The following is a 25,979-nucleotide window of genomic DNA, read 5'->3' as shown; positions in this document are numbered from 1 at the left end:
CAAATTGTTAAACGACTTCTTGTTAAATTTAAAGACTTTGTAACGCAAAAATCAACCAGGGGAGTGATTCAGGCTGCTGAGAGCCTCTTGTTCAAGTTCACCTTTTATTACTGTTGTATTGTTAAAGATGTCAAAGAACTATCCATATTTTGTGAATTTGATATTGCTCTACTTCTTATGTATGTATATCAGAAAATATTCGAAATGTCAGAAATATCAGGGTCAAACATAATACATCATTCCTGCAATGACAATTATGATCACATTATTTTTGTTCATATTTATATTATATAAAAAATTAAAGAGTTATCAAAGGAACCGAGACTCCATCTGAAATCAACAGATTATACTCCTAGGATAAAGATATTATAACCTTACACACATAATAAAGAACACGAAATAATCATAACAGCGCGTATTAATTTACAATAGTAGATGAATAACCCGATAATAAAACTGGGCATATTGATTAGATGTACCGGTAGCGTCCTCTAGAAGCACCAAACGAGTTGCTCGAAAAATGTCAAGTCCGATGTCGTCGAAAGATGAAAAAGGCAAAATGGGACACAGTGAACAAATCCATTCTTAGTGTGCAGATGAATATACTACAACTATACACGAGTTCATAATTTGTTACCTTTGTAATGAAACTTATCACATTAAAATGTAAAAGAAAATCATCACACAAAAATTACAATTTGCAACTATATTCATTTCAATTAGTATATCATTAAAAAAAAGTGGATGAATAAGGCATTCAACAATAATATATAGTTTTATTTATACGATGTTCATATAAATCTTCACAACATTTGTTTTAACAAATTATACTGCAAAGCTCATGATTTTGTTTCTGTGCTATTTGGCAGCATGGAAGTCATTATTTTGCTTTTTTGCTTCTCTGCTAATTGACAATAAAGGCAATAAAGTTATAGAGGTTAGTCCCTTTGATGAAACACGTCGTTTCATGGAAGATTTTTTTTACCATTAATAATAAAAGAAAAATTGGAAAATGCCTTCCATTTATTTATCCTCCAGAACTAGAAATTAAAGAGATTACTGACAGTGCTTTATCCGCGTCGATTTTAGACCTTTAAGGTTCTGCTTAAGTAAAACAAACCAAAAACTGAGAGTTCAATATTTTATTATTGTATGCAATAATAACATCATATCATATACCAAAATGTTCCTCTCATTTAGCACAAGCTTTCTGAGTCATTTAAAAACATTACTGTAATCCTTGAATCTTGCATAAAAAAGGTGCCAGACAACCATTAAATACACATCTTTTGTAAGTCCATATTTTCCTATAAAAAGTAAACAAAAATATTTTACAAACATGTATCTAGTGCAAGTTACCTTTTTTTAGACGATTCTAAATCTGAAAACTATACTTAATTGTAGCAAGTAAATTACTCTAAATGAATTTAAATGGAAGCCATTTACATTGGGACTACTTTCAATTCTATTTATAGCTACTTTCTTTTTCTCTTTAGTGAGAAAAATATGGCAGGTCATTTGGATCACATTCGAATGTGTTTGGATTATATAATAGAAATTAAATTAACGAATCAAAGCAACTACTACAATGTTTAAAAAAACATGATAGAGCTTTGCAAGTTAACAAAAAGTTTGCTGAAATAATAATGTACATGTGCATGTATATATATGTGAAAAATAAACACATTACATGAAACAAAATTCTTTTTTGCAACCCTTAAAATAAGGACAATGTTGTTGATTTGATTTACAGACCAAAGATTTTTCAGGGTAAATAACAAATTGGGATTTCAGGTTAATATGATAAGATTTTTTATTCATTATGCTACTTAGGAGGCAGAATAAAGGTGTTAAGTTTGAAACAAACTGCTAACTGTTACACAATTGGCTCCTGAGGGATGGTTGAATCAAACAACCTTGGTAAGAATGGTAACATTTACCCCATGAGCACACATTTTCACTCTTTAGAAAAATTCAATTCCAATTACGAAATTTGATTACGATTAGATATTTGACACAGGATAAAAATTTTACAAGAACCAATTTGGTAATTTTTTTGCCATTCTTCCAAAATGGTTCTCGTAAAAACCTGTAAAAATCAATCCCAAACTTCCTGTGGTAAATGGCATCTTGTGGTACAATTTAATGTGATCCATTTCTTTTCGCTTAAGTTATTGTCCAGAAAAAATAAAAAACATGCCTTTCATCATAGCCCATTAGTGACCCCTTATTCTTACTTGGCTCAAGTCACAGCCACAAAAATCAATCCCAGTCTTTTTTTTTCGTGGTATGGCACCTTGTAGTAAAATTTATAGGAGATCCATTCACTTTTATTCAAGTTACTATTAAGACATCAGGAAAATGCTTATTTCAGACTACAAGATTAAAGTCTAAACCCCAAAAAATAATCCCACTCTTTCTTTGGTGGAACATTGTACATGTATATCACCTTGAAATACAATTTCAAAGAGATTCATTCCCTAATAGTCAGGACATTTTTGGACATCAAGAAAATGCATGTTTTTGGCCCCTAATTTCTGAAAAGTTCAAATCTTTACCCCAAAAATCAATCCAAGTCTGATTTTATACAATATGAAGGAACAATATAATAGACATTCCTATTCTTGTACTGGAGTTATGAAATTGAATTATATCAAATGCTTTTTATGCCCTTTTTAGGCCCCTTATTCGAAAACGGTTGGGCTATAAATCCCAAAATCAATACCAACCTTCCTTTTGGAGTTTGTAACCTTGTTATAAAATTTTATGAATATCAACCAATACTCTAAATATGGCACAACAACCAAGTGTCTACAGACAAAGACAACAGCGCCATACCAATATATGACCGCAAAGAAAAAGTAGCTCCACTCCCTGTTTTTACTGATTTCTTTGAAAAAATTTAAATTGATATTATTCAAGCTTTTTTTTTTGCTACTTATCATTCACTACAGAAATCGATCCAAAATATAGAGGCCCCATCCAGGCGACAAGCCTAAATTGTTATTTTCTTAACACTGAAGTCCCTCTCCCAAAAAAGTTAACACCTTCGACTGTTTTCTAGCAAACTCCATCCTATCCAAGATTAATTGGTACTTACAAATCTTTAAAGTTCTATAACAATGAGTTAGAAATGGAGGTGCTATTACGTAGACACAACCAGATTTTCTAAGGTGATTTCTATAATGATGCAGCACTGTAGATGAATATGGAGTTCCTACAAAATTAATAATTAACATTAACACCCCACAGAACTGAAAAAATATAATTGAGAAAATAAGGTATAATTCAAAATAACCAATGCACATTGAAAAAAAAATCCATACAAAATTGGTAAAAATCAATTAGGCAAGGGACTTACTTCGTCCTATCAAATGTAACCTGATTATCATCAATTAATTATATAGTGAGTGATACCTGACACTTCCATTTTATTTACACAAAAAGCAACTTTCATTTACATGTACATGAGCACATGTCAATTGAACTTACACTCTGTACATTTAAGATGCTTACATGTAATATCTAAAATAAGGTCTACATCTTAATCTCTCTCCTCTCCATCTACAGATCTTGGTACTAACTTTTTTGTGTTTGTATGGATCTGTTACTTTTTCCATAGGACAACCTGAAAAATAAAAGTATACGTATTTTTTTTTCAAGACTGACTATGTATATGTACATATACTTGTCAGAAGGGTCTTTAAATCCAGGGACAGCTGAACAAACATAACATTTATCAAATGTTACAGACCCAGAGATTTTGAAATGAGAGGGTAACAATGGTGTTGAAAAATGTGGTTTCTAGGTTATTATTTACTAATTTTACAGTACATTAAGCACAAATTTTCCACCACCAGAACCCTACCCTGGACCCCCTTCTAATTCATCTATTTTCTTCTTGCTAGCCATTTTGACGGTTGGGAACAAGACCTGAAATAAGGGTTAACATCCAATTTGGGGTACTATCCCTCATATGGTGTTTTTTTTTATCCATTATAAAAAAATTAAAAAATGGGAAATTATGATTTACTGTTTAAAAAGTGGGAATATTTATTAGTCCCTTAACGGCTTTAGCCGAAGGGAACTTTACACCTGCACTCCATCTGTCTGTCCATCTATTTTTTTCTAAACAGTTACAGATATCGAGCTGCGTTTAGTATCTGAGTCAACCTTGATGAGTTACAGATCTAATTAATAAAACATTTCGTTCTGCTTGGCTGATTATATTCTGAGTTATGGCCCTTGAACATTGAAAAATTTACTGAAATTTAAGATTTCTACGCTGTTGTTCTATTAAATACTTGCAGGTATTGAGCTGATTTTTGGGTATGTGCGTCTACCCTGACGAGTTACAGATCAAGTATGGATTTCGTTCTGCTTCACTTATTTTTGTCAGAGTCATGGCCCTTGGATTTACCGAAATTAAAGTTTTCCACACTTTGTTTCTAAACGCTCGCATATATTGAGCTGATTTTTGGTAAGTGAGTCTACCTTGATGAATTTAAGATTGAGTTTACATTTTGTTTCGCTTTTTTCCAAAGTTACCAACTATCAGTTTTACTCACTACCAAAATTTCAGTTTTACATGCCCTTTTCTAAAGAAAACATGTGAATATTATCTTAATGTGACAAAATTTAATATAACAAAAGATTGGATAATTATTCATTTAGATTGGTGTGGAGTTTGAAACCTAATCTGTCCAATTATCCGTGCATTCAACTTTGCATATCTGCATCTGTTAAATGGATTTTAACATTTTTCTTGTCTTTGTCCATATCCCTTCTTCTGTTCAAAATCAAGGTCATTTCCTCAGTTTGTCATTTATACTTCAAGGTAGTATTTAGATCAGTAATATTAACAGCCAATCATAATTTAGTTTTATATATTATCTATTTATTCATAACATTTACTATATTATAAATGGGCTTGAGGCGCTATTACATTTATTTTTAAGGACGGGCCCAGTTTGTCTTTCGAAAATTCTTGAAATGTAAAGTATAATTCTTTTAAATAGATATCTTCTTTATCATTATTATAGTACGAGTTGTCTCAACAACAGTCTGTTTTTCCATGGGACAAGATTTCCCATATTTCTTCTAAAAATAAGGAAAATAAAAATATACTTCCTGTACTGTTGCTGTTGTCAAGAACCTAACCCGCCTCGGAAAAAAATATAACTCCGATTATATAATCAAAATCGAAGCACAGCTTTTCTAAGATAGGAAGGCAATCATTTTCTTGTTTGGAATTTACAGCTGTCATCTGAATTTTATTTACATTACATGATATCTGTAAAATGTTCTCACCATTCGTAGAGAATTGTAATATTTCCGGTATCTGTGCACATTGATCTGACAGGTCAAAACTGAGATAGATCTTGCTTATAATGACCTTAAGGGATAAAACATGTATATTATTGCGAAGTACTATAAAGTTATTGACCATTTTGAGAGCAAGGGCAAAGGGGTATGCTCCCCCATTAATTAACAAGATAGATTTTAAAATAGAAATATTGATTTTGCTTGCTGCTTAAACATAAACAAAAATATTGCACTTGCGAAGCAAAAATTTTCATCCGGGTTGACACCCCCTCTTTGTAATGTCTTTATTTTTATGAGACTCGCACAGACGGTACATGTATAGTAAAGCTCCGGTCGCTCACCGATTTAGCAAATGCATACCCCATATTATTCTATAATAGATTTAAAACACACTATTAAAGGGATCCCCTAAACAGGAGTTTTAGCCTAATTTGTAGTGTCTTGTACTAACGACAGGACAACATGTTAGAAAATGAGAATAATAAAAATACTTTTTAATCGTTTAATAGTAAAATTATATACATTTTTACGCCTGAAACCTTAACAGTTCAGTTTTTTAAAAAAAAAATGTTTAAATAAAGTAAATTAGTTGCCCAAAAAAGAGTGGTAAATATGGCCGATGATGGGGAATGAAACCATTTGTACATTTAAATGATCGAGAATTGTTGAATTTTGGCAACTGATTGTGTTGACAACCTTATGCAAAGTTTAAATAAAAGTCAATTGTAAATAAGAATTATATGGATACCCGCATATACTCACCGATTTTAAATAATCAAACATATTTACATCCTTGGCGTCACCGAATAACAGCTCACACGTAACCGGATGTCATACGTAGTAAAAAAAAAACAGACAGCGAAATGTTGTACAATGTAGTATAAATACATGTGACAGTAAAAAAGATAAATATTTTTTTCCATTCAAAAGCATGTTCAAAATTTAGAAGGGTAATCTTAACTTCGTTGTAAAATTAAAAATAGTTAACAAAGTATTTTAGAGTGGAGGGATCCATCTATCTACTTTCGATTTGGATTAACTTAATTTCAATTTGATTTAGTGCCTTCAATGCTCTTATTTTTTTTATTGTACATACCTTTTCTACTGATTTTACCAAATGTGATCGTTTGTGTAAATATACAAAAAATAACTCACCGCATTGAAAGATGGAGGTTAAGCGCGCGGAAAAACCCATATATATAACCATTTGTTTCCGAAATGCCTGTACCTAGTCAGGACTATTTTGGTGGCTGCTAACTTTTACCCTAATTTTGCCATATATCGACCAAAATATCGACGCCTAAACAGTGGCATGATTCAAATACTTCGAAATCCGAAAATGGCCTAAATGTGAACGCATAAAACAACGATATTATTCTTTAAATTGTATTTACTTTTGTGTTTAATATGGTGTGCTTGAGGTTTAAAGAGCAAAGAGTGATTTTTCAATTTGAAAACGCACAGAAGAAGAAGACATAATTTCTTTTTTCTTTTTTGTTTTTTTTTTTGTCGAACAACCTTGATCATAAGTACATGTTTTATTTGTATTTAAGATATGTAGGGTAAACGTTTTTATGGCAATGTTTTCCTCTAGCAGATAAGATAAATATACGTTTATACGACTACGCTAAACTAAAGTAAAAGTCACTAGAACGTTTGAATGACTCCATTGGATTTTCAAAGTGATACTGGTATAAAATGGAAATCAGTCCAAGTTAGGTTATCTAGAGCAAAGATACCAGCTCCAGCAACTTTACTCTTGGTAAACTATGGTGGTAAAGTATTGATTGAATGTTTCAAATTGGTATATTGTGGAATATATTTAGATAAAATATTCAAATTGAAATCTAAAATATTCCATTTTATGTGCATGATGGGACATTTTAGCTTACCAATAACACTGTCAGTTTTATAACTCCGGAACATTTGAGTTGAGAAAAATATACTTTGTAATTTATTCGTTATTAGGTTTCAAGATTTTTCTTTTCATTATGTAACTTTCTTTTAAAGCATATGACTCTATCCAGAATTTAACTATGTATACCAAATAAATTTGTCCCTTCATGCAGAAAATGAATATTTGTTGGACATTATTTTACATTAGTTGTATCATGCTGTGCTCGGCAGTGCTCTTTATTAAATATAATTCATCATAATTTGAAATGTATTAACCTTTTTGAATACTTACATAAGGTTATCCAGTTTAGCATTTTTGAAAATTTTGTCAAATGCCATACTACAAAATCAAGTAATGAAGTAAGAAAAAACTACACCGTGAACTTTTCTAAAACTTTGTTTTGTGTATGCATGGGTACTAAAATATCAAAATAGAGACTTTTAGACAGGTAAATAGCTAGGAATAAAACCATAATTGCTCTTCTACAACATATATGAAATTTGAAATATTCATGTTCTTATACATTAATACTTTTTAACACCCAATCCAGCATAGAACCATGCATTATTTGTTACATTTTTGTATTAGATGGATCTTTAAATCAGTATAGTACTTTGTGATTACTACAAACTTTGTTATATAAGAACCCACCAAAATATTTCACCTGGAACCTTTCTCTGTAAGGAGCAATAAAGTTTATTTTACAGGGTACCAGTTTTTTAGATCCGAAAATAAGATCTGTCAGGTGTTTTGACACTATTGAAATTGAAAACAAAAATGGAGAACAAGATACAAATCATGTGCATACATCTTTTATAATCAGTAAGTTTGATTGTACAATATATAGGTATAACACATAATTAAATGAAGAATAAGGTTTTTGGAGTAGTCTATCAAAGAGAAAGAATCATATACCCTTTTCTGGGGGAAAATGCTGAAAATACCACAAATTTTAAAAGATGATCAAATATCATCCATTATTGACAGCAGATAAAACCACATGGTACTGCAAAGGTAAAATATAGTACAAACTAATTTAAAAAAAAAGTGGCCACTCATGTTCTTGTATATCTAAATCAGATATGAAATTGATGAAATGTTGCGCTTTTCAAACAACACTAAAAACATATCATTTCTTCGTAACACAAAATAAAAATCAAACAAATCACCACATATCATTGACCTAGCATTACATGAACTTATCGGAATACTTAACATTAAGTTTGTGGACGCCGTCACCTGAAAAGCAAAACCTAAGTCTCACCTTCCGCGACTTTCGTCGCAGGCGAGACAAACATTACAGACAGTGGGTTTGTCCGTGTACACGGAACTTGACGGTTTTGGTCTCTCATGTATCCAGTTATCATGAGTGACAATTTCCATTACAGATAACCTCGTTGTAACAAGTAGTTGGATTTAAGTGAAAATTAACTCACAAATAAATACACAAATGAAAGAGGAGAAAAAAGCCCATTGCATTATGATACAAAAAAACTTTTCTATATAAGAAATGTATATGTACAATGTACATATGTACAATCCATATTTCTACTGTGTGTCTGCACAAAACATTAAAGGACAAACAGACCAGACAGACAGGCAGACAAAGTGAAAACTACAGGACACAGCATCATTGTTGTTGGACCCTAACTAATGCAAAAAATATATAAACGTTTTATAACACCAGTCAAGTCAATTAGGCTTTTGTGATTGTGACATTTCAATTATTTACATGATACTGGTCAACCCTGTAGACAAAATCTCTCTTTCAATACATCTTTCAATTAAGTTAGACATGTTCTCCTGTATTTTTGAACTCTCTTTCAGACAACAAATTCCTTATTTCGAGGTCATTTACAGTGCGAATGTCTTCTGTTATAAATTCTGCAGCACTGGGATGTCCTGTCTTGAATGTTGCCTAAATGTGAATCGTGCAAACAAGTTCAAATTGGTTAACAGATAGCCACTCCTGTGGGGGAAAAATTGACCCATCATTCCCTCTTTGCTTCCTTAACCTCTCACAAATATCATCATTATATGGGCATTTCCCTGTTTTTTTTCAACTTTGAAGAAAAGTGAATTGTTCAACGATTTTTTTTAAAGCCCATCCTTCATCAACAGCATCGTCTGTGGAACATGAGATACAAGACTGCTCAATTACCGTCTTGTATTCAACCCCAATCATGTTGCATTTGTCAACCCACATTGGTTTTACAACATCCGCTCCTGACAATTTAACATACTTATGTGATCCTTTCAAAATGTGCCTTTCAAGACCACTCGAAGAAACTCTTTTTTAACATCCTGACACTGTACATGCAACCCCACTGCTGTTGTCACTTTCTGATTCGTCCTGATAACAAAAAAAGGACTTCGGTCATAATGCGCTGTAGTATTGTACAGCAACTTTTTCATGATTGTTTTATTCATTTTGAGCAGCGGTCTTTCTATTACATGTACAAATGTAAATGTATAATGTATAATCAATCAATTTTTAACTGAAAGAGTGTAAGACACAAATTTTCTGTGTAAATGATGCGGTTTCATGAGATGTATATTGAGAACAAACTAGCTGTAGTATGCAAAGTTAAACCCTGATTCAATGTTTAAAGTTAGAGTCAAATGAAATGTATTCGATCAAATCGGATTGCAATATTTTTCTTATGCATATTTGCTTATCATGTCCTTCCTTTGTGTAAAAGGAGAAGGGGCAATAAAGGGTCTTATTGGCCTAAAATTACCAATATTCATATATTTTGTTATATTTTGTACTTTTTGAAACTTTTTGGTCTTATGTTTGGCAAGGAAAGGGTGTCCGTCAACATCCAAGAAACAATTTCATATTTAGTGAATGCATTCATAATTACATTGTTTATCATATGTGAAATTAAAACAACCTTACGTCCACACATTTGCGGATATAATCATTTACTGAAAATATAAAATATGTAAATTTTATGAAAAATAGCTTTATGTCAACATGCATCTTAATAGATACATTTTGTAAAAAGAATATCATTTGTTCATTTTCCTACCCCTGTAGGCACTGACATATATTCTAAAAGACAGAAAAGCAATAGTTAATGTATATCTAACTAACTAATAAAAAAAATGGCATTCATTCTCCACCAAAGTTTACAGTCGGTCACGTTCAGTTTTACAAACAAATCGTCCAATTTAAATTCGACGCGGAAGCATCTGCAATGAGCTAGACAGATCTTTCATGTCTGTGTAGGTTAAGTTCAACGTAGGTTCCACAGCAATATTCATCTTTAAAGAGTTTGCGGCTTCGTAGCTTCGCGAATTTTAACAGATCATTTTTCTATTCAACTTTGTATTTTTCTTGAAGCGTTTCTCTTACTTCGGATAACGGGCAAACAGTTTTATTTTCGAGGTGATATAAGTCTTTATTGATTTCACATCCGCTGACCAGTTGCTCGCACACATGTCAAAATCCTTATCGAAAACACATTTGCAGATGCGATCATTGTCCATGGTTATCAGTTTATTCCATGGTCGAATGATGTTACACCGCGTATGGTCGAATGATGTTTTCTGAACCGCGAAAAAAAAACAAAAAAAAACAAAAACAAAAACAAAACAAAACAAAACAAAAACAAATATATGTACACCGCGAAAATAAGTACGTTTACACGATTTTGATAAATTTAAGGGAACACACGTTGCTTTTTACTATAGCATAAAGCTCTTTATTACCATAAGTTGGTAAATATAATTGACAACATTACAAATAATAGATTGATCCAAGTCATAATATAATATTGGACCGTAGAGGTTGATAAATAAACCCTGTTATGGCTTCAACATCATGAAAAGTACAATCCTCTTGCTTCAATGCACAAATTTAGGATAAACAAGTATTTCGATTTAAATACGTCAATTAGTTTATTTTCAACTGCATGAAACTAATAAAAATTGTTGTCAAATATATGTATAAAAATGAAAAGAAGTATTCAGTCATGTATAATATTTTTTAAGCTGTAAACAATACATTTAAAACAAGAATAATCAAGGGAAACAAGGTTATAGCGGTAATCAAAATAATGATATGAAGAACAGACATACACAACAAAGAACACGAAGTGCAACGATAGGGCGAGCGTCCTCTGCTTTTCTAGAGACACATGCCGAGTTGCTCATAAAAAGTCAAGTTCCCGAGATTATGCTAGAGTCAAGCCTACCTGTATCAAAACACCAGATCATGTTTAAGAAAGATTGATTACTTTAATACATCTTCCAATTAACGAAAAGACCGTACAAATGTTTTTACTTTGTAAAATATATGTTTGTATTTAAACTACAATAAAGACAAACATTTGAAAACGACTGGAATGTTACATTGATATGTAGTTCACTGATGTTCTGAGTGAAAATAGTGTGTATAATATTTGTCAACAAGTACTTTACTCATTTATAATGCTGATATCAAAAACATAATAAAATTTACTAATGTTTCCAATAAACATTTGTAGTTTTGCTTATGCCATAATTTTATGTGTATTAGTTTATTGGTATTTCGACCATATGTATGTATAATTTGATTTGGATCCTTCGTGTGGAAGAAAAAGAAATATACACAACTTTTTCATTATGACGCCACGTTGTTAATTTGAAAGCGAAGTGCTCCATATAATTTCCTTTTGTTTCATATGACGATAAATTGACCGGCAGTTATAATGTAATATTCATTGTTTAAGGAAACAAATTCCAATTTTGGAATTTATATTTGGACTTTGAGTCATTTCAATAAAAGTATAGTGAATGTACAGAACGTCAATTTTAATTTTGAGTTTACTATGTGTGGTTATGATTTACATTATGCTTATTGTATGTACATTTTGTATATAGTTTTATTTTCACTTAATTTTTAATTGAAATATGAACTATATAAAGTCATTAATGAGACAATAAGGCTAACCAATGACCTGCCATGTTATAACTCATTAACCTTTTGGAGTTTGCAAAATATATTATTTTATAATTCCTTATGAGATTGCAAGCTTTCTGCTTTCATTATGTAGATGCGTTCAGCATATGACTCTATCCAGCATATAACTATGTCCTTCATATAAATGTGTAATGCAAAAAATTTTGTGTGACAGTATGCATCATTCTGTGCTCGACAATGTGCTTTCTTTGATATAAGACATCATAATTTGATAATATCATGAAGATTCAACCTTTATGTTTAATACCTTACATTATTTTAACCATTAATTTGACTGACAAAGAAATTTGTCTAATGCTGTAACGCCGTGAACGTTTCTTAATATATATTTATGGTTTTGTACATGAATGGTCCATATAGTGCCATTTTTGTACAAAAATTGAATAATAGGTTTTTGCACAAGAGAGGTTTTTGATATAGGCCAATAGCTAAAAAAAATGTTGTTGTTTTGGTAAACTAACAGCCCTGTTACGTTTTTACAACATGAATATAATTTAAATGATGTATTAATTTTTTTTTAAGTGAAATTGACTTAATATATCGGTTGTTTATCTAAATAGTCTTTCAAAACGTATCCTTAAATACCAGATATAGTTCCATTTTGCCAATAAATCAGAATTCTTAAAACATCTACTTTTAAGTCGTCGATGTTCAAAATTTGCACAGTGAAATTTACAATGGTAAGTTTAATAACATGTACAAATTAAAACATATTCAGGTCTACAACCGTGATAAACATTTTATCAACTTTAACGAAATTTTCAAGGCTTTTTAAAATCATATTATTGTTTGTTTTTGGTCGCCAAGTTTCAATCACAGTTAGTATATAGTATGTTAAATGACATATAAATGTTTACATGTTCAACAAATGCCATAAATATCATTTGGATAAGCAGTTTCGAATGCACCTAAAACACAGATTGAACACGGACACAATTTCAGAAATAACCACCAAACAGCAGTTATCATTATACAAACTTTATTTCGCTTTTACTGTGCATGTCTTTCCATTAACATATTGCGATTACTTGATTACTCGGCATCCTCTTTTAAATGCCATTTGTGGGTATTAATTTCATGTTGATTCAAAAATACTATTAACGTAGTTAAATTATTATTATTTAAAATGTAAAATATGACCAGTGATTAAGATTTGTGTTGTTTCAAGCGCATTTGTTCATTGACAATTAAGGACATAAAACAAAGCAGGTAAGTATATGCAGGTTAAAGACACAGGGTTTTATCACTTAAGGATGAATTCATATAATCATGCACAACGGTTTAATACCCTGTGGTTTCTGGAAAAAGTTCTTCATATCTGATTTTCTGAAGAATTTCTGATAACCCTTAATGGTAGATTCATATCGGAATATAAACGCATCAAGATATATGATGTTCAACTCTTGAATAACTATTCCCAATACATTCAATACTCAGTTCAAACCCAAACTCAAAGAAATATATATTGTCGTTACATGTACCATAAAAAGATGGACAACCTAACCTCAATAGAACTTGGTAAAGAATCCACATATTTTGTAAAAACCGATTCCAAATTATCTTTTCAATGTACGAAAGAAGTTGTTGTCAAAATGCTGACCTCTTTCATCGACAACATTTTTGGCCAGTGTGGTAGACATTTTCTTTTATATACAGTTGCGAATGCCTTGTCATTCCATAATGTCAATTTTTCTTTCATCTGTGTCAACGACCCATTTTACAACTCAAATGTTATACCAGACCTTCACATTACTTAACATTAGGCTTCTGAAACATGCTTATTTGCCAGAAGTTATGTAATCATCATTAGAAATTCATGAGTCGTAATGGTGTATCTATTCTGCCATATGAGAACCGATATGTTCATCGTGTCATATTTTTACATTCTTCTTTCGTTAACTCCAGGCGTGATATGTTATGAGCAACTCAGCGGAAGTATTTACAGAATCAGAGGACGCTTTCGCATTCGGTGCACCTGGTGAATGTTACAGGTTTTTAGCAGATTTAGGATTGATAATTTACTTCTGTATTTTCGTATGTGTTATTTTGGGTGATTCATGTTCTTTGCTGCGTGTGTTTATTTTTCATATCTAGTATTTATCCTTGGAATATATTCTCAATTATTTTCACTTGAATTAGTTTACATGATTGCTCTTAGTTAAAATGAGGGGCATCTAGTGTATTTTGTATTTTTTATTCAATTGTCAGCTTATATAATAAAATGTCGATTAAGTATTTTGCAACTTGCTACCGAAATCTGAATTTATTTACGGTTGCTACTTTATGTTCATTAAAAATAAAATCGACATTATAGTTGATTTTGATTTTAGTCACAGTATAGAACCTCAACCCAAGTTTAAACGTCCTACAAGTTCATGTCTTACTCTATGTATTGTAGTCCTTATAGAAGTCAGACAATCATTGGCAGGGAATATCATAACAGAAGGATAATTCAGAGATATCAAACCCCTTGTGCATGACAAAAACGTAAAAACAAGGAAACAGTGACGATCCATGTACACAATGTAGACAATAAAATGAAATTCAATTACACATTACACTGAGAGTTTGTTTGAAGAGTAAGGATATTCGAAGGTTTGTCTCTCTGGCAAGACGTGAAACTAACTGAAGATATATGTTCACATCTGTGAGTTAGAAACGTGATATCGGTCAATCAAAATAACGTAACGGCCAGAAAACTGTACTGATAATAACAACAAGACTTTATTCCAATGTCTTACACCTAATTTGTAAGTATCGTTGGGGATATATAAACCTTCGATGTCAGAATCGATACGTTTGTAAGACACTTTAAAAATAATTTGTTAATGTTGGTCTAGGTGTGTCTCTTAATATTCAAGTCCACATGGTTACATCAAATATAAGTCATCCTTAAAATACGGATTAAGCACAAAAAAAATCTTTAGCTTCCTACATTCTTTATAGGAAAAAAATCACCAATTTTGATATTGTTTATTTTGGCATATGAAACTTATTCATGATGTCAGCGCGCGTCATCCTTCTTCAAAACATTCCAACTGTCCATTTTGTTGGTTTCCGTTGTATCCATTCCAGGTTGTTGTCCACCTTTTAAGTTTATAAATTGTTTACCTGATGAAGTAGCCAAACTATTGCCATAAAACACATTAAATCCTTTATCATTTCATGACGAAGTCGATGACCGGATGAAACAGAAACATTTCGAATTGTCGTCGTATCCGTTCCATAATTTTTGGAAGAAACAATAAAAATTCTTTTTTGTCGTGTTATGAAAAAAACGCTTTAAAATAAAAACCATTGTCAAATTAAACTTTGTACCATTTTTTTATGGACTAGTTTTAAAAAACGAGAACAAACTATGACAGACTGAGCTTGTCGCGTGTTTCCTTTCTGTAGTATCCTTTGTTAATCGAAATACTAGCTTCACAGATCGACCAAAAGTGGCATACAAGTTTTATTTTTGGAATCAAAAATGTTCTGTTGAAACACTGGGTAAGCATATTTTAGGAGGACATGGTTTGTTACTTATCCTTATATTCATAAATGGCAAAAGTCTAAATTTAAAAATAAAATTTGATCAAAATCAAAATTTAAAACTGTAGAGTGGTAGTATGTAACAAAGATTCTATAAAAGTTTCATCTAATGCCATTAAGTGGTGTATGAGGATGCACGATTTTGTTACAACAGGTAACAACAGGTACAGTTACAACATAAAGGCACAAGTAATTTTGTTATTATTCTTAAGCTATTACCTAACTCTTCAAAAATTATTTTATATTTTTTCTAAAAGAAGTGCTTGAATTAACGTTGAATTAAAACGCGACAAACACGTAAAGGATCACAACTGCCGTAAAGTAAGCTTTTTCAGCTTTACCAGGTATATACGTTTCGTTTCTGCAAGGTATGACGGAATTTGATGGAGTTGTGATACATTCGTTTTTTTTTAAATTCTATTTGAATATATTTTGTCGAATAAATGCATCCCACGTATATCAGATCAAAACTTGCTTAGCTTCAAAGATATATTTGGCATCACGAACCCTTACTCTATTATGAAGCCAAAGTTATGGCCAAGAACACAATAAATAAATTTGAAAATATAAAACATTTCATAACTCCAACCTTCGAATCTTTAAATATCAGTATCCAAATTTCTAACCTAACGGTCGATTATGATAACATTAAGAAGTCATCGAAATAAGGAATTCAAATGTTAAAAATGTCGACAAATCCAAAATTCTAAACGATAAGTATGAAAATAATAACGTCAACTATCACTACTAAGTTATATAATTCTGAATAGGGTACATTTTGCTTTAACTCTGTCTTAACTTCTCTAAATATGTTTGAAAAATACTTGGATTGTCTCGACAGCGTCTCACCATGTCTAATCAAGTATCAAGAAGTCTTGACTGTGTCTCAACTTGTCTTGACCAAGTCTCTACTTGTCTTATCTTGTCTTGACCAGTCTCGACCAAGTTTTCACTAGTCTCAACCTGTCTTGAATAGTCTTGAACAGTCTTACCAGTCTTGAATAGTCTTAAAGAAGTCTCGACGTGTCTCAAATGAATCTCAAACTGTCTCGAAAACATATATTTAACAATTTAGGCCTGAAAACAATCCTAATTTAAGAATTCAAAGATAAAACCACTGTATCTCTCTTATGTATGAATTGTCTTTTGCATAATTTGTATGGACACTGTGACTTAATTATTCAGGTTATAGGAAAGAACATTCATGGTAATACTATGATATGGAAAATATCAAAGTTTGGATGGAAGAATTTGAAAAGAAAGTCAAATAAAAATAGTTTAATTGAAAAATTTGATGTTTCACCGCTGCCTGTGAAATAAACAAAATATATTAATACAATTTACTTCGGATAATTTAAATCAATGCATGCATACAAACATTTTCAGTAGATAATTGATTCTACATACTCTTAGATTTAAACAGCAATATTGTGCTGAGAAATTGAATCGGTAACAACTGACAAATGCAACATTTTGGCCCAAAATTGTGCAGATTACAGCTTGAAACCCGTTCGTGGTAACCTCTGAAGCCTGTCTTTTTTAAATACTCCTGTTCAGCCCGAAGTTAATTTTAAAAACAATCTGAATCGCTTTTCGGTGCATCTTAACACTGCTCAGGAGTCCTGGGTACACACAGGACCAGATGAAAACACTAGATACCTGTATGTGACGTTCATCATTATACCAGAGAAAATTGTATACGAGTATTTACGCTGTTCAGACATTATACAATATACCGTACAACCGACCCGGCTGGTGGCATTTATTACGATCCTCGAAATCATAATACCTACATGTACATGAACCACTTGAATCACATAAGCAATAAACATTGTACCGTATAAAGTGATAAGGTTGTATCATTATTATACAGATATATGTTGATATATAATGTTCGTGTGATATATAAATTACAAAAAATAATAGAATATTTCTTTTCTCTTCTTTTATTTGTTTTTTTTTTTTCATGTTATTTGTGCAGATTTTTTATGAAATAAAAATTATAGTTTATAAAAGGATGTATATAGAGAAGAAAATGTGTTAAATCGTGCCTGTCAATAATAGTATTATCTTTTTAAATTAATTTGCAATTAGTTTTCTATATCTTAAGTACATCTATGTATAGTCGGAAGAGAAACCAAAATATATTTTAAGCATTTTACAAATAATTGCAGATATGAGAGATGCGAGATGCATCCTCTATATAGCATAAGGGAGGAAGATAGTATGGACTGACGGAAGTACTGACACCGTACATCTTTACATATCCTCACTTTGCAAATTTATGTATAACTGTATCCAAATTCCTGACCATTTAATGATATGCTTTAATTTCTTTTGGCAAAAAGAACGAGAACAACTTTACCAATCGAACAGACTCTGCTTTAAACTAGTCGTATAGCCAAAAAAAGATGTTCACAGTCTTGCTGTACCGAAAACGATGTGTCTGGCTGTCTTTTTTTTTGTTAAGATGTAACTTGTACAAGTATTACGAGATATGTATTCAAATCTGTAGCGGATGTTTCGCGTTATGGTTGTAGATGCATAATTTCGCACGATAACGCAAAAAAATTTAAAAATAAACAGTTTAGTTGACGCTAATAAGCCTCTGTGGTTACATGTACATGTTTGTCATAATATCTAGTAAAAAGCAGACAAATGGCATGCAGCAAATCTGTATCAGCTTCATGTTCAACGATATACATGTTATAAAAACATGCAATCATTGACTCATTTTAGTTTGGCTATGCATTATAAAATCGAATGCTTGAATTTGTTAACAACAACACACAATCATCATAATCATCTGAGATGTAAGCAGGTTGTTTCTATGGTTTATAAGCTATTCTTTGTAGAGACAGTAGTTTCGATGTAGTACTTAGATCGATTTTATTTTAAACGAACATTTGTCTATTGGTGTCAGACATGAGCCAGAAACGCGGGGGTATAGAATTGAAAGATGTCTTTTCTAACATTTGTATAGTTATTGACCTGTATCAAATTAAAAGGAACTTCGTGTATGTACATGTACAAGTACCTGTATGATGAATTGTCAATGTGTACGTTTGTATTACTGTTTTTCTATATAGTAATCTATATAATATACATGCATGTTTTATCGCTAAATTTAGTGCGATCCTTTCTTGGATTAATCTCAATATTATAAAAAACCATAACCAGGGGCTTTATTATTCCCTAATTAATTAAGTTTTCAGAATGTAACATAAAAACATATATTTAGACACATGGTAGTTAGCTGACAGTTGATAAGTGACACGCGTGTATATTGCGTCTTTAGTGACATTACACAGATACTGAGTGGAATTATTTAATATGTAATATACTAGCGGTATACTTGTACATGTATATATAGTTCATTTTGTATCGAAGTAATGTTATAAAATCTAGTATTGACCAAGTGAACCGACGATGAGAAATACAAATCGAATTTAAACCTTTTACATATGTAGTTACACTTGTAACTAAGAATTAAAAAATGATAACATTGCGAGATGAATGGAGATTTAAGGCTCTTCCCTTACTCCACTTTTACATGTATAAAATTCACGTGAATATTTCTATTTAAAGATTAGACAGCTCAACTATAAACATATAAATTACCTTAACGATTAATTATTTTCATTGTGTGATGTTTGGTAAGGAGGCTCATTTCCTTTACATCACTTGTATCGTACATGTATAATTCACACGCACAATTAATTTGCGCGCTGGGGTTTGAAATATGCAGCAGAGAGATCACCCACTGAGTAATACCATTTATAATCGAAATACTATCTGTTTCCGATAAGTTACATGGACTATGTATACATGTGTATAAAGAATTTGTGTTTATATCAAGTGAAAAATAAAGCAGAATTAGCGAGAAAACAACAATGCAATTTTTAGAGATGCCTCATTGAAATAAAAATAGAACTTCATGTATTTCAGTGATAAACTAACCTCAACGGTGCAACCAAATTTGAGATCATTAATTAAAAATATGTTTACATGTAATACTAGACTAGAAGCTTGAAACTAGTATTTCTATATTAAAAATTAATTCTTTAAAAAATGAAGGTTTAAATCCACGACGATATATACATACTTATGACTTAATTACAAATACATTATGTATCGGACTTCATTTGTAGTTAATTCAAGGGACGATTTTCCCTCAATTAAAGATTGCATGGGTAGCTTCTTTTATCTGTTCGCGGTTCGAAATCACAGGTGTGGGCTTGCAATTAACAGATAGGTATACACGTATGACTTCATATGGTGTAACATGATTATTTAATTATGAAACAAGTTGCAGAGTTTTTAAATCAGGAAAACAATCAGTTTTGATCTACCACAGTGGTTTAGTGAAAATGTTGCATAACAAGAACAATAAATATTTTACAAGATTTTTTTAAAAAATGTTTTGGGAGGAAAAAATTTGTCACGCAAAATCTCTCACATAAAAGAGTTGAAATCAGAGAAATCTCCCCTATATCGACTGTCAGAGGTTACAAGACCTCAGGTTAGGGAACCCCTCATGTTTGGGGTACTATCACTCATATGGTAGTTTTTAAGTCCGTTGTAAAATTTTATAGTTATCTACATACATGCATGCAATTTGTTAAAAAGTGGGAATATTTGTGTAATTTTAAGTAACTTTTGAAAACGAAGTACATTTTCATTTTCATTAATTCATAACTTACAGGCCCAAGTAAAACACAATATTTCAAGGCCAACAACTATATATCCCGGGTAGGAAAATTAAGAACATTATATGTTTGAAGTGGCTCGAATAAAACGTTAATTACAATAACGAATAAGTGAACAATAGCCATTTTGAAAAGGTAAAAAGGAACTACATCAAAAATATAAATTAAAGGTGCAAAATTGACAAAATGATAATATGTCGTGAAATGTTAAAGTAAAGGTATATCTAATATTTAGATATTTAAACAAGTATCTTTATTCAGACATTCTGATGCTATAATGGACGAAAGACTCATGTCGAGACTAATAAGGTTGTTGAGGGCTTTGAATTAAATAGTTGAGACAGTTTAAGACTTAGTCGAGACTGGTTGAAGCTACGTCGAGACTATTCGAGACTGGTAAGACTGTTTGAGACTGGTCGAGACAGGTTAAGACTGTGTAAAGACATCGAGACATGATCGAGACTAGTTGAGACTTGTTTGTACAAGGTGAGACTCGGTCAAGATAATCCAAGTATGTTTTAGACATATTTAGAAAAGTTAAGACAGAGTTAGCACAAGTAAGAACACAATGTACCCTATTCAGACTTATATAACTTATTATTGTATGTCCCTAATATGTTACCGTAGTTCGACAGTAGGTCTACATGACTTAAATATCACAGTGCCTTCGACTATTCTATTAAAGTATCTATTGATTTATTCAGGACCTTTAAGCAGATTATGGAAACTATCCACGGTAAAATGTTGTTTGTTTAAGCTAAAATAAATTTGACCAATAACTAAAACATTACATAATAATATGACTAATCAGTCTCAATATTTTAATCTTTCTGCCAAGCCTAAAAATTTAATCTTTTGTATAGTTGAAAATATGCAATTTGACATTTACCCAAGAACATGATACAAATTCCCTTCTAGTGTGCTGATTAAGTTTTATAATTGTAAAAATATGCGGGGCGAAAGCGTCGCGATTTGCTTGATCAAACATTCTTGAGGTTGCAAAATTCAAAAAGAAAAATATTTTTGTATATTTTTCGTGAAGGCAGATGTTACAAAGACATCTCCCATGCAAGTCAAGTTTTACAATTAGTGTAACACAATTAGGCTTAAAAATACTGATGAAAATGTCCGCCCCAGCGTTCGTTAGTACAAGTACATGTAAAATGGGTAAAGAATAGAATTGGATTCTTACAAAATACAGATTGTATTATATGCATCCATAATTGCAATTTCCCTATTTGTTAAAATCGAATATTTTCTTAATTCATTTACTTTCTTACTCTGTGGATTCTCAATGTGGACATGCTAAGACTATGTTTATATAATAATAACAAAAACAAGGAGCATGGGATACAATATCCGCAAGATTGACAAAGAGTAATCAAGGGAACCAAGGTTATAGCGGTAATCAATAGAATGTAATCCAGGGACAAAGACCAGACATGGAAAACAGACATACACAACAAAGAACATAAAGTAACTAAAATCATAAATACAAAGTAACAAAAGTAAATGAGCAACTCAGACTCCACTAAAAACTTGGAGCATGGACCAGGTGCACCGGTAGGGTAAGCGTCCTCTGCTTTTCTAGAAACACCCGCCGAGTTGCTCATAAAAGTCAAGTCCGGGGTAGACAAACGAGGAAAGGAAAACTATGACTCGTTGAATAAATCAGTTTTCATGGTGCGGATGGATACACCATAACGATCCACGAGTTCATGATGAAAGATGGTTAAATTGAAATTGTGAAAGAAAAAAAAATATGACTGTTATTTCTAATTGAAATGTTCGATATCATTAGCATCACTTTGTTAATTCTGTAGTATAATTTTACAAGAGATACAAAGGTGCATTGACTCTCTAAACTTTGATCTTCTATAGATAAAAACGTAGTGGTATGTATTTTAAACTTATTTAAGAGCACCTAACGTATTTAGAACTGTCGAGAACGTGGTTTGCAAAAAAAAAAAACAAAAACAAAAAAACAAAAAACAAACAAACAAAAAAAACCAAAAAAAAACCAAACAAACAAACAAACAAACAAAATTAGGCAAAGTATAAAAGCGTGTGTGACAGTTGAATGAGAAATAGATCACCGATTGGAAAGGTCGTAACGAGTTCAAAATGAACATAGAAAACTGAGATTTAGTGTTCGTCTGATTGATGTGGCAGGACCACACTAAAATGTTTCGGATGAGTCTATTACTTCAAGCATGCTCAACGCTAGGATTTATCTGTACTAAGGATTCTTTAAAAAAAAACACTAAGATTTTGTGACTTTAAAGTCTATTTGTCAACGTGTAAAAGTGCATGTCAGAATAAAACAATGTTTAATTCAAATAATTATACACATCTGACCCCCAATACTGTGTTTCCATGCCAACATATAAGATTGATTTTAATTTTCTAGGAATAATTTTTTGGTTGTTTTCATGGTTAATATGTTTTGTTGGTTCACACAGGATTATGGGTCCTATAAGTAATATTTAAGATTGAATCAAAAGCACCATCAGACATGTTTTAAACGAAAATAGTTTGTCAATAGTAGTTTTGTAAAGCTTATAAAACACAACCAGCACTGAACAATTATAAAATACAAAGACCACACAAACAGAAATTTTAACACAAGTAACAATAATAATATCATACTACTTTTTTTATATTCCTTTTGAAATGCATTTAACATCATTATCATATTCAATATGTACTAATGTCTTTCGATGTCGATTGAAGTATAAGGGATGAAACGGTTAATGTGTTAAAATCACTACAGTATATGTAAGCAAGTTCTATCCTGAACGTCCAGCTTGTTATCGTTTTATGCAAGACACAATGATAAATGATAAATTAGCACAGTATGAAGTACAAACAATACCAATAACGCTATCAAAATCGTGTGAAATAAATGATAAACCTGCCTCTTGTCTTCATGTTTATGGCCACTTCATCTTTTTCTTAAGGGAATAAGGGACCCTTTTCAACATTCTGGTTATATTGTTATATAGTCTTGACATAATACAAGAAAAAATTGAAGTTCATTTTTCTATATTGTACTTAATTGTTTAATTAGAGGGGATACTTGCTCTAAATATATGGTTACAAGGAGTTTTGCATCCTCTGGTTTCCTAGAAACACCCGTCGAGTTGCTCATAAAAAGTCAAGTCTGGGGTAATCGAAAGAGGACAGGAAATCTATGACACGTTGAACAAATCAGGAAAGGATTAGTGGCACAGATACGTCATAATGATAATGCATGCTGGGAATATGTATCAGTTAATTAGGACTTATAAATGACGTTAATAAATTAGAGAAACATATTTTTAGAACGGTTTACACAGATACTATTAAATTATGATAAAACTCGTTTTGGGGTTCTTATTACTTTTAACTAACAAATGTTGTTTAATCCAGGGGAACAATGACTAACCTTTGCTAAGTGATTTCCCCTTCTTTTTTATTTTTCATTTGGATGATATCTTACGTCTTAAAACATTTTGTTTTCGATACTAAAAGTTCATATTAAAAGGTCTTTCTAATTGTAACAGCTAAAAAAGCGACCGTACAATCGGAAATGCTTAAAAAATATTTCAAAATGCTAAGCTGTACTTTTTCTATTGGTTTAATGTAGATTATTTTTGGAAATTATTTTTCCATAAAAACACATAATGCAAAGATAATGTTTAAAAATAAAAAAAATAGTTCAATTGTTACTGTAGATTTTATTCAGGTCCCTGAAAATGTTACCTAATTGCAACTTAAGACATGACTAATTCAATTATTGACGTGAAATTCCCGTTGCGTGCGAGTTCGTTTTCAATTTTGATATTATTTTTATTTTTAACTTTCCTGCTTGAAGAATGATAAAATTGTTACGGATAATCTAGGGTAAAATTTCCTTTTATTAGTGAAAACGTTATCAAATTTATTCTGTGAAGATCATAAATATTCAAGTTATCAAAAAAGAAACTGATACAAACATATTAATTCATAAAATTTATGCTTTCGAAAATGTCACCTGCGACTGCATAAGGTTTTGGAAAAGTATTATTCTGGCATGTCAATATTAATAGGCTAATGGAAAAAACATGTAGATCTGCAGATGACAGTTTTCAATTGACATGTGATTCGACGGTATTTGTTGATACCAGTTTATCTTTACTTTATAAAGAACGAACATAATCTAACGTATTTGATGTATAGTATTCAAACAAACAAGCTTTCATTGAGTAGGAAGTATGACACGTATAAAAAAGAACTTCAAAGCACCACGAAAGGTGGAAAACGGTTAAAGGTCATCTAATCAAACGCGATATCAGACAATAAACACATTTTACAGGTGAATCATCGACTAACATGTTTTATTTCATGAAGAATTAAACTTGCATCCAAAACTCAAAATGGATATTTTTTTTATTTTAATTCAGATTTTTTGTTGGTTTTGTGATATTATATTCTATACTGAAATTTAATTTGTGAAATACCAAAAATGATGAAATGAAAATACATGTACATCTACTAATCACATAGAAAATTTAAGGTGTGTATTTAATTTTTTTTTATTTTGTCCTTAATTGGTGAAAACATTATTTGTTTTGTTTTAATTAACTTGTCGCAAGATCTTGTATTGGAAAAGGTTGGTATTCAAAAAGTAAATCTAAAACACGCTTGCAATACTCTTTTTCGAAATAAATTTAAAAGGGAATGATTTAATCTAAGAGTATACAAAAACAGAAATCCCTACCTCCTGTACTTCTCTCCTAAAAATACACTATCTCAGGTACATTGTATTGAGATAAAATTACATAGGTCAATGCATGAATACTCAGATATTATGAAAATCAAATGTAACCGTTTACTAGGTAAAACGGAAAACGCTTAAAGAAGTGTTCTACATATTGACACAATTTACATACCTAGAATTAAAAAATGAGTTAAAGTCGTGGCACATTGTCGTAAAAAGTAAAATACATATTGTACATGTATCTTTTTACAATTATGCCATGTATATGCTTCCACTTACATGTAACATCGTGTCGTGATGTTTACCTCTATGCCAAATACAGTATATTTTCCCCTTTTCCCCGGGATAAAACATCTATAATCAAGAAATTCATCTTCCCCTTAGAGTCAATATGGCATTTAAAAAACAACTCAAACAGTACATTATTAGTAAATGATCATTTTGGTCCTACATAACTTGGTTTTTACTATACCAAAGTGATATCTTCGAATGATCCTTTTAAATTCAAATCTTTATACAAAATGTTTACTGAAATATATTTTAGCTTGAACCCTGCTGACTGATTGTTTAACAAATCTATCGTACCTTAATGTTTGGAGAATATGCAGCTCAATTCGCAAGATTCTTCCGGCGTCTTTGAAGAGTTTTACATCATCAAGCTTGGTTTTATACTTCTGTGACAAGAGTAATCAAGGGAACCAAGTTTATAGCGGTAATCAAACAGTAATCAAGGAAATAAAGGTTATAGCGGTAATCAAAATAATGTAATCCAGGGACAAAGACCAGACATACACAACAAAGAAC

The 25,979-nt window shown here is 31.3% G+C and overlaps 1 long non-coding RNA gene across 4 annotated transcripts; it reads right to left on the bottom strand.

The window, feature by feature from the left end:
- Window positions 1–1,127: 1,127 nt before the first annotated feature.
- Window positions 1,128–25,784, bottom strand: LOC148607918 (uncharacterized). 4 transcript variants are annotated; one of them, XR_015915362.1, is made up of 4 exons: window positions 25,761–25,784; window positions 3,517–3,628; window positions 3,101–3,217; window positions 1,128–1,307 (listed from the first exon to the last, which is right to left on the bottom strand). It is a non-coding gene; the product is annotated as an uncharacterized LOC148607918 (long non-coding RNA). The 4 variants fall into 4 exon arrangements; XR_015915361.1 differs by lacking the exon at window positions 25,761–25,784 and adding an exon at window positions 25,176–25,221; XR_015915360.1 differs by lacking the exon at window positions 25,761–25,784 and adding an exon at window positions 6,088–6,429.
- Window positions 25,785–25,979: the final 195 nt, after the last annotated feature.

This window comes from Perna viridis, chromosome 9 (assembly GCF_037379345.1).
Source record: "Perna viridis isolate PV_CMFRI_1.1 ecotype Kerala chromosome 9, ASM3737934v1, whole genome shotgun sequence".
In the NCBI taxonomy this organism is placed as follows: Eukaryota; Metazoa; Mollusca; class Bivalvia; order Mytilida; family Mytilidae; genus Perna; species Perna viridis.
Note: the sequence above shows the minus strand (reverse complement) of the source record. Positions and strands in the feature narration are given on the sequence as shown.